The sequence below is a fragment of the Tiliqua scincoides genome, chromosome 5 (assembly GCF_035046505.1).
Source record: "Tiliqua scincoides isolate rTilSci1 chromosome 5, rTilSci1.hap2, whole genome shotgun sequence".
NCBI classification, from domain to species: domain Eukaryota; kingdom Metazoa; phylum Chordata; class Lepidosauria; order Squamata; family Scincidae; genus Tiliqua; species Tiliqua scincoides.
This window is the reverse complement of record NC_089825.1, coordinates 80,049,146-80,059,876: the sequence shown is the minus strand read 5'-3', so window position 1 is coordinate 80,059,876 and position 10,731 is coordinate 80,049,146. Positions and strand designations below refer to the sequence as shown.

General features: G+C 45.0%; 1 long non-coding RNA gene across 1 annotated transcript; it reads left to right on the top strand.

Annotated features, from left to right (window-relative positions):
* The first annotated feature begins 1,043 nt into the window (after positions 1-1,043).
* Positions 1,044-9,330, top strand: LOC136651834 (uncharacterized). Its single transcript, XR_010794546.1, has 4 exons — positions 1,044-1,155; positions 3,220-3,261; positions 3,887-5,389; positions 7,524-9,330. It is a non-coding gene; the product is annotated as an uncharacterized lncRNA (long non-coding RNA).
* Positions 9,331-10,731: the final 1,401 nt, after the last annotated feature.

Below are 10,731 nucleotides of genomic sequence, written 5' to 3'. Positions count from 1 at the left end.
TTCAATGCCAGTACAGCCTTGAGGAAAGTGAACTAATGTTCCCTTACCTGGAGGAGGCCACCATGATTGCCCCCACCACCACAGGATGCAGCACATGCCCTGTTGGCACAGCTGCACCAGCACTGGAAAATTGGATAGGATTTGGCCCTTAATACTCTCCCCCCCCCATTTAAATTTAAGCATTAGGGAAAAAAATGCACCGTCTGCGGCTGGAAGACAGTGATTTACGACAGCCCTGCAGTGTAGTCCAGTGGTTCTCACACATTTAGCACCGGGACCCAATTTTTAGAATGAGAATCTGTCGGGACCCACCGGAAGTGATGTCATGACCAGAAGTGACATCATCATGCAGGAACATTTTTAACAATCCTAGGCTGCAATCCTACCCACATTCCATGGTAGCATCAAGTCTAATAGATTAAAAATAAAATATTGAAATGAATAGGGACCCACCTGAAATTGGCTTGCAACCCACCAACTGGGTCCCGACCCACAGTTTGAGAAACACTGGTGTAGTCCATTAATGTTAATTTTTAGGGTTAAATGTGGGGCTGAGTTGGATGTCCAGGCAGAAGTCTCTAAACATACTAAACATCCTCCCAAAGTTGCAGCAAAGGCAAATCGTATTTCAATTCCACTCCATCTCCTGCAGAAACCTTGTGCTCTGCTGACAGGTGTGTGCTTAAAAATATTTCAAATCCTTTTTTTGCATGCAATAAGAACTGAACTCCTGTGATCGTTGTGGCTTTTGGTGGTAGGCACACAACCTGTTAACCAGTCCCCATTTCGCTACTGGTAGCTTTTCCCTTCCACTCCAGGGGAGAGAGAAAAAACCCAAAGTCCAAAGAAAAGACATGGGCTAGAGACTGCACCAGTCTATGAGTTCACTACAAGCTTCCCACGCCTCCCTCTGATTCTGCAGTGGCAAGAAGGCTGCGCAATGCGCATGTGCAGAAAAGCGCACACACACACGCACGCACGCACGCACGCACGCACAAAAACCCCCCTCGGGCATTCCCTCTGCTTCTTGGCGGACCGGAGTGAAAACTTTCAGCTGTCAGTTTTCTTTCCAGGCTGGAGGAAGAGGATTTCGGTCACGTGCCCGAAGCAAGCTCAAGCCACCAGCCAATCAGATGGCCGTGCACGGACATGCTGGTGCGACTGCCAGAACCCTGACGTTAGTGGTTCATTGTAACAGGAGCTGCTGGAAGGGTCAAAGGCTTGCGCTGTAATTGAATGCTGCTAATGAGGCGGGAGGAGAGGGGAGCTCAAAGTCCCTGAACTCCTGCATGCATTGAGGGGATATTTTCTTCGCCTTAGGCTGCAATCCTGTCCACACTTACCTGGGAGTAAGCCCCATTGACTTTAATGGGGCTTACTTCTGAGTAGATATGCATAGGTTTGGGCTCTAAGGCTGCAATTCTGTCCACACTTGCCTGGGAGTAAGCCCCATTGACTGTAATGGGACTTACTTCTGAGTAGACATGCATAGGATTGTGCTCTAAGGCTGCAATCCTATCCACACTTATCTGGGATTAAGCCCCATTGACTGTAATGGGACTTCTGGGTAGATATGTATAGGCTTGGGCTCCAAGGCTGTGATCCTATCCACCCTTACCTAGGAGTAAGCCCCATTGACTGTAATGGGACATACTTCTGGGTAGATATGTATAGGCTTGGGCTCTAAGGCTGTGATCCTATCCACACTTACCTGGGAGTAAGCCCCATTGACTGTAATGGGTCTTACTTCTGGGTAGATATGTATAGGCTTGGGCTCTCAATTCGCCCCAGTAGATATCGATTTAATAGCTTGCTCATGTACATAATGAGGTACCTAAATCCATGCTGCTTACATTGCAATCCTATGAATGTTTGCTCAGGAGTAACTCACACTGTGCAATGGAGCTTACTTCCAGGAAAGTGTGTATAGGATTGCAGCATTAGGCAGTTCTAACTATGCATACAAGTTCTTAGCAAAGGGATTCCTAACTCAGGCTTGAGGTCCAGCTTATCTTGTTTTAGAAATTAAACGCTGCCTGAGTGTGATGGTAAGTCTCCCCCCCCCCTTCCCCAAGAAAGTAGGTAAAACTGAGGTTGAATTCATATTTAATTTATTGATTACTGTAATCAGTAAAACACAGGTGATTCCTGTGTTGTGCAAACTCTGATTCAGCAATTAGCTTTCTATTAAACTACAAAAAAGTTGGTATGTTGATAGGATGATAGCCTGATTTGCTGAGAAACATTACACAGATGATTGCATTTTCAAAGTGAGTCTGTAATGTAATTATATGTAATGTAACTTTAAATTATAAGTAATATAGTGTTTAAACATATTTATGTTTAAACTCATAATTTATGAGTTTAAACACTCATATATTGAGTGTTTTTAGCTTTATTTTGTCATGTCTCATATTTTTCTTGAATGTCCTACTTTGCAGTTATGACATCTGGTCACCCTGACTTAGTCAAGGTTCCTAGATAAGTCAGGGCCCAATCCTATCCAAATTTCCAGCACAGGTGCAGCTGCAATGCAGCCCTGAGGTAAGGGAACAAATGTTCCCATACCTTGAGGAGGCCTCTGTAACTGCACCCCCACAACAGGAAGCAGTGCATAACCCTTTGGCACAGCAGCACCAGCACTGGAAAATTGGATAGAACTGGGCCCCCAGTGGGTTGTCATGTCACTTTGGCCTGCAGATGCTGTAGATATGATTTTTAATAAGAACCCCAGGGGTTCAGTGCTGTCCTGGGAGGGTTTTTTTTCCCCCAGATGGTCCCCCATGCCTGGTCTCTATAGCCTTGGATGATGGCAGTAGATAGAAAGTACCAAGGTTTTCCCCTGTTCAGCTGCTGGTCATGTAGAGGGGGAGCAGGAGTGGGTGTGCACAAACCACTAGGCACAACTCCTGCCTATCTCCCAACTCCTCTTCCCTGATGGGGCCCTATCTAGGAAACTGTTTTTAATAGTAGAGCTTAGCTTGGGTGGGGCATGTTCAAAGGAACAAGTGCCTTTGAGCACAGGTAGAGTGGTTTTTCCCCACCTTAATCACCTTTTATCCCACATTGGAGTTTAGGGGGAAATGCTTCAGTCAGAAACCGTAATTCCCAGCCATGCAAACACTTGTAGAAATGCTGAAGCTCCAACTATTCAGAAACTTGTTTATTTTGATTCATGTACAGTACCCCCTGCAATAAAGTGCTTTTATTTCATTCAAGGATGATGACGATGTAGCTGAACAACAGAAGGAGTGCCCTCATGTAAGAATAACTGTTACCGTCTTTCCCATTCTATACTTAACACTTGTTCACATTTTTAAAACCATGTGGATCCCATAAGGGCCCAAGTATACTTTTCAAGTATCATTGGGTAAAGCCTTGCAATGTAGGCTGTAACAGGCCTGCCTCTTGCTCCTACTGTAGTGGAAGGAGGCACCCTCTTTCAGTTGGCCTGGTTCAGCTCAGCACTTTTACTAAAGGCAGGTGGTTCCCCTTGAATTTGGAGGGAGAAACCAATTTCCCTCCTTGCCTAAACAGAGTTACTACAGCACAGGTCATTCTCTTCTTGCTTTGTTTGGGTCACAGCAGCAGTGACCGATTTTGTACATGCAACTCAGGGGAGGAGCTGCTGTTGGCCAGTGCCCTCTCCCAGAGCCCCCTGGGCAAGGTATTGCTTCACCATCTGGGTTCCCTGCACTCTCCCCCCCCCCCAATATCCAACAAAACAACAGTTTGCTAGGTATATGAAACTGATACTACACAATGAGTTAAAACTCAATAGTTTTGACATTCTCCTTACAGTAGTCTAGAACTCTTAGAAGTTTTCTCTAACATTTCAAGGTCTCTAACATTTCAAGGTCCTTCTCCCATTTTTCTTTTCTTTCAGATTTTCATCCTGAAGAGAGAGGCACACCTGGATATTCCCTCTAGAGACCAGAGGATCCCCTCTATCTTCTTTATATATTTACTTTAACCCACTAATATATTGTCATTCTACAGATTTTTTTTTTTTTAAATTTAGTGCAAAATACAGTTTCTATATTGGCACCAATAACAGAAGCACAGATGCAAAGTTTGAATGAGAGGGTTTTCTATTGGTCTTTGAAAAGTGACAGAGGCTGACAGAGGGTGATGATCTAAGGCAGGGATCTCAACTTTTTGGCCAGAGGGCTGCATGAACTATCTGGCTCAGTGCTGAGGGCCTGAAAAAAATTCAAATATAAATTTAAATAAATAAACTAGAGATGGAATTTAGATGAATGAATAAATGAATGGCTGGGCTCATTCACTCAGCCTTTCCGGCCCTCAGAACTCCGTCCAGATGCAATCAGAGCACAGCTCTGGTCACGTTCAGTTGAGTGGGCCAGAGGCTTTCAGGAGACAAGAGGCTTGCTGTGGGCCGCATCTGGCCCCCAGGCCGGAGTTTGGAAACCCCTGCTCTAAGGATCTCTGGTCACCATCTGTCTTACATCACATCTAGTACTCACAGCTACACAGCATTGCTGGGAATGCTGCATGGTCAATAGAGCCCTCTTTTAGCCATGCTAGAATTGATTATCTAGGTAACATTGCCAGTGAGAATGATCTCTGAGATGGATCTTAGCTTTCTTGTCCGACCCTCACAGCATGTGGTAACCTGAGGTTGAGGTGAAGAGTCCACCAATCAGTAGTAGTACACACACTTTGCATGCAGTAAGGCTTGGGTTAAAATCCCTGCATTTCCAGTTAAAAGAATCAGATGTAGCAGGGTTAGGAAAGACCTGAACTCTCTGAGAGCCACCTACTCATGAGGTTCATGGGCTGGCTCAGGATAAGACATGTTCATTCCTCTGGTTGTATTCCTAGCTGTCTGGGTTGCTTGTTACCCAATTAGAGCTGGTGGCAATCATCCTGTGGTAATGAGTTCCACAGATTAGGAAAGCAGTATGTGTAGAAGTACTTCCTTTGGTTTATCTCAAAAGATGCTGCCAATCATTTTTGGGGATAATGCTGAATCGTTTTCTGAGAGGAATAGTTCTTCCCTGTTCACTCTTTGCATTTTACATGAAGTAGCTAGTCTTTCTCATGCCACCCTTGCAAATCTCACTTTTTAAAAAATTAAAAGACCCATTTATTTGAAGTAGGATTCCATTCCCAGTCATTCTAGTGTATATTTTTAAGATTAGGAAAGAGGACAGGACCTGAATTTATTTTATTTTTTTGATCCCATCCAACCTCCAGGTGGCTCAGGATGATATGCAATGATCTCCTCTCTGCCTTCATGTCACCCTCTGAAATGGCTTAAGCCAGTGTTTCTCAACATTTGTCTCCACTGTACTACTTCACAGTCCACCTATTTGAAGTACCACCAGAAGTCATTGGCAATGAGAACACTGTCAGTTACTTTCAGGTTGGTAGACCAGATACGATGTGACAAACACCAGTAATATTTAAAATGTGGATGAATGGGATTTTCTTTGCCTCCTTGTACACTACTTTGATTGTCCGCTCATAAAACTGCACATTTCCAGACTGTTAGGCTGTGAGGACAGGACTGAATTGGTGTGGGCAAGCTCTGGTGAAATCTCTCTGTGTCCATGTTTTGTCTCTCCCCATGATTAGCACCAGCAGAATAAATTATGCAAAGGAACATACATTTGCTTGCTTTGTGTAATTTACCCAGGTTGCAGAATTCAGATTTTTGATACAAATGAAAAAGGAAAAAAAAAAAAAAAGCAGCATAGAAGACCTGGTAGTATCCTCCTTGCCTTATGGAATCTCCTTTCTCAACTGTACTTGAACTGCCCCTCAGAAATGCCACAATAGCTTCTATGCTGCCCAAAGGGGTTTGTGTTTTACAACTGTAACCTTTTTCATTTAATTGTTCATTGATGTCCTGTCCCCATTCAAATATGGCTGAGTTGGATTCAGAGGTACAGCTCCTTGCCCATGCACACATCAGTACTGCTGCCCTCTTAATACATTTCCCACACTCCATCCTTCTAGTCTAGAACTTGCCCCCTCAACATCCAACTTAATTACGCAAACATTGGTTGCAAACAGCAGCTCAGCAAAACATGGAATTATTTCCTGCAGCAGTCATGGAACAGTGGTTCCCCCCCTCCCCTGGTATCGCCACTGCAAAGATTCCTCCCAATGTATTTTTCAGGAACAGAAGCCTTTTCCCCACCTGGACATGTTTCCAACATTCACTCCAAGAGTAAAGCCTGAGCATTCTCAAAGAAAAAAGATTGGGGAGGTTGATATGAAGACTGAAGAATGAAGTTGCTGATCTCTTGACTAAAATATGCAACTTGTCCCTCAAAATGGCCACGGTGCCAGAAGATTGGAGGATAGCAAATGTCACACCAATCTTTAAAAAGGGAAGGAGGGGGGACCTGGAAAACTATAGGCCAGTCAGCCTAACATCTATACTGGGTAAGATGGTGAAATGCCTCATCAAAGATAGAATCTCAAAACACATAGACAAACAAGCCTGGCTGAGGGACAATCAGCATGGCTTCTGTAAGGGTAAGTCTTGCCTCATGAACCTTTTAGAATTCTTTGAAAAGGTCATGTGGATCCGGGAGAACCCGTGGACATTATATATCTGGACTTTCAGAAGGCGTTTGACACGGTCCCTCACCAAAGGCTACTGAGAAAACTCCACAGTCAGGGAATTAGAGGGCAGGTCCTCTCCTGGATTGGGAACTGATTGAAGACCAGGAGACAGAAAGTGGGTATCAATGGGCAATTTTCACAATGGAGAGAGGTGAAAAGCGGTGTGCCCCAAGGATCTGTCCTGGGACAGGTGCTTTTCAACCTCTTCATAAATGACCTGGAGACAGGGGTGAGCAGTGAGGTGGCTAAGTTTGCAGATGACACCAAACTTTTCTGAGTGGTGAAGACCAGAAGTTATTGTGAGGAGCTCCAGAAGGATTTCTCCAAACTGGCAGAATGGGCAGCAAAATGGCAGATGCGCTTCAATGTCAGTAAGTGTAAAGTCATGCACATTGGGGCAAAAAATCAAAACTTCACATACAGGCTAATGGGTTCTGAGCTGTCTGTGACAGATCAGGAGAGAGATCTTGGGGTGGTGGTGGACAGGTCAATGAAAGTGCCAACCCAATGTGCAGCAGCAGTGAGGGCACCAGGATTCAGGTCTCTTGTTATCTGGTGTGCTCCCTGGGGCTTTTGGTGGGCCGCTGTGAGATACAGGAAGCTGGACTAGACGGGCCTATGGCCTGATCCAGTGGGGCTGTTCTTATGATATGGGTGGGGTGCATGTTAAATTTCCCTCAGATGTTCAGTTAATATGTAAATCTCCAAACTTCAAATTCAGAATTCCATTTTTGAGTTTTAAGGCCAGTTTAGGGTAGACTCCAGCTTATAGGGTGTATGTGTGTGAGATAGAAGAGAGTATATGGGTAGAATGCTCTAATCTTTCTCTAATCATTTGGCTTCTCGTCACAAAATAGTCTTTAACACTCCTGACTAAACATCCTCCCTGTTGTTCCTCTTTGCCTTTCCTTCTGCCCAATTAGGTGATGGCCTAGAACAGGCGGAAGTCAAAACTGACTGAAGAGAAGACTTGCCTTTCCCATTTTAATTTCTCATGGTATTAGCCAGCGTACAAAGGTGAAACCCTGCACTTCAGGAAGCGTGACCCGGATACCAGCCCGAGACCTTTCTCTGGAACAGCCTCAAGTGAAAAGGAGGAAGCCACAGCCAGCAACAACTGGGGCTACTTCTTACTACTTATACTTCCTTTCTGCCTCCCACCCGGCCTGCTCAGCTTGTCTGAGGTGGTGGCCGATTGGGAGCGACCTCGATACAGTTTGTTATCATACTCCTGAAGTTCTCGGGGGCTCAGCAGTTCCTGACAAACGTTCCATGACCAAGAGTAGGTGGAGAAGGTCTGGTAGAAACTGGGGTTCCCTGCCTCTAATCCAATCTCGCCACCACGCAACCTTCGCCACAGCTTCAGAGACTTGTTGCGCTCCCGGAGAGCAATGGACCACCTGTAGGAGTCTGTTGCTTTCTTCACCTGAGGAGGAGAGACAGAGTCTGAAAATGGAAGGCTAAATTATCAGAGCAGCTATGAAGGGCAACAAAAAGTGCTATGCTGCTTTTTCAGACCAGAATTTAATTAATATACATAGAGCACTCAGAACTGATCAACAGATAATATACTTCTGGCAGGCACTGCGGTATTTCTTGAGCCGATAGCCAATCTCCAGCATCTCGCCTACTGCACTACCCAAACCCTCTCCTTTAATAAACCTGGCCCTTCAGACAACATTCTGGAGAAAGGACGCCCCTCCCAGAGATGATGCTGGATTAATTTCACTCAGCTGACTTCCAGGCAACATACAAATCTTTGTCTTCAAGCCAGCCCAGCTGTCTGAGTAGTGACCTCTGGACTGATTTCCAGTACTCACCACACCCCAGCTTGGCCTTGACTGCATAGGATCAAAGGAAGCTGCTTTATACTGAGTCATTCCACTGGGCCACCTAAACCAGTATTGCAAACCCTGACTGGCAGTATCCTTTCAAGGTTCCAGGTGGAGATTTTTATGTGCCATATCTGGGCATGCCTGTGATTGAAACTGGGCTGTCTACATGCAAAGGTGCTCTGCCACTGAGCATGACCGTTCCCTATGATGTCTGGCCCTCAGGCTGACTGAATCCCAAGACTTACCCCAACTATATTTTCTGCTTTTGGTTCTCAACCTTGCCTGGCTCTATCCTGCCAGGAAAACAAGTCATCCAATATCTCTCTCCCCCCCCCCCACACACACAATGAATGATGATTAATAGTAAGAATAATGTTTGTCCCTCTGGCTCAGGTGTGCCCAAACCCCAGCCCGGGGGCCACTTGTGGCCCTCGGAGGCTCCCAATCTGGCCCTGTGGGAGCCCGCAGTCTCCAATGAGCCTCTGGCCCTTCAGAGACTTGCTGGAGCCCGTGCTGGCCTGACGCAACTGTTCTCAGCAAGAGGACGACTGTTTGACCTTTCACCTGAGCTGTGGGACGAGGGTTCCCTCCACGACTTGCTGTTTCATGTTTGTGATGCAGCAGTGGCAGCAAAGGAAAGGCTGACCTTGCTTTGTGCAAGGCTTTTTATAGGCCTTGAGCTACTGCAAGACCGTCATTCATTCATATAAGTTCCATCTCTAATATATTCATTTATGTAAATTTATTCAAATTTGAAATGGTAGATTCATTCTTTTTTTTCTGGCCCCCGACACAGTGTCAGAGAGATGATGTGGCCCTCCTGCCAAAATGTTTGGACACCCCTGCTCCAGCTGCTTACTTCTTGTCGGATTTCCTTCAGGTTCTCAATAGTTAAACGCCGCTTTCCTTTTGTCAAGTCAGGTGAAAGAGTGAGCGAGGTTCTGGGATTCTTGAGGGATTTGGTCTTTCACAAAAGAAAGAAAGAATGACACAGAAGACAAATCCTTAATTCCTGGAGTTTAAGAAGACTGATAACAAAGTGGCATAAAAACAAAGTGCTCTCTTTCCTTTTTGGGGAAATTCCCATGTTAGTGCAGTGTGGTTCAGGAAAATACTCCAGAGCACAAGGACTGACATCTAGTGTGTTCTGAATTACTGTATAGCATTGATTCCCAAACTTACCCTGGTCATGGCGCCCTTAGTCTCACAGGAATTCTTTCCTGGCTCCCTGTCATGGTGGTGCCATGTTGTGGGAGGACAAGATGGCCACCAGTATTTCCTTGAAATTATGTGAGATTTCATGTGATCTCGGACCATCTAAGATGACAGCACCCAGAAGAGCCAGTGCCCTTGTGAGTTTGCTGCAGTGTCCTGGGGCGCAGTTTGGGAACCACTATATAGTAAAGCTACGGCCCAAACCTATGCAAGTTTGCTCAGAAACAAATCCCATTGTGTTCATTGGGACTTACTGCCAGGAAAGCATATAGGTTGCAACCATAGTGGACTACACTTCTCTCACTTGAAAAGAGTAGACATTTTCAGCCAAGCATGGCTGCATACAATACAGATCTAAATGAGATTTGTGGGGTAGGGGAAGAAGTCCTCACATATTGCTTTATTGCTACATGGGGAAAAAATGCTGGGGCTCAGGTCTGTCTGAAAAGAGGTCCTCTGACTCAGATAGCCTCCGACTTGAAAATTTCACCCTGTACCTGATGGTGTGGGGACTCTCTGTGTTTAGTTACACACTGTTGCCGGCTGACCACCACTTTGTCAGGCTGATTCCTGCCCATTGATCAGTTGTCATTTCAGCAATGGAAACTAATGACAAGAGATGTTCTCCTGTTTCCATCAGGATTTCAGGCAGGGACACTCTTCGGAGAGTGGAACGGGAAGGATTACTGTTTTTATGATATGTTTTTATCCGCTTTTAAATTATGTTTTTGTTTTAATCTTGGTTTGTAAGCCGCCTTGAGTCCCTTTGGGGAGAAAGGCGGGGTAAAAATAAATAACAATAACAACAATAACAATACTAATAATAGAGAAACGATTCAATTCAGTGTTTCCAACTGAGAAAACATGAGATTTTGAAATGGCTGAAGGTGAAGCATCTTTGGGATGCGCTTGTTCTTTCTGGGGACCTGATACAGGATTGGTGGCTGTACTGTTTGCTTCCATGATGCTCTGCTTGCATATCTGTACATAAATCAAGCATTATACCAATGCCATAAGTTTCTATGCTCTCTCTTATTGGAAGAAAATGCAAGCTGGTAGCACTTCTGTTGGAATGTTTCAT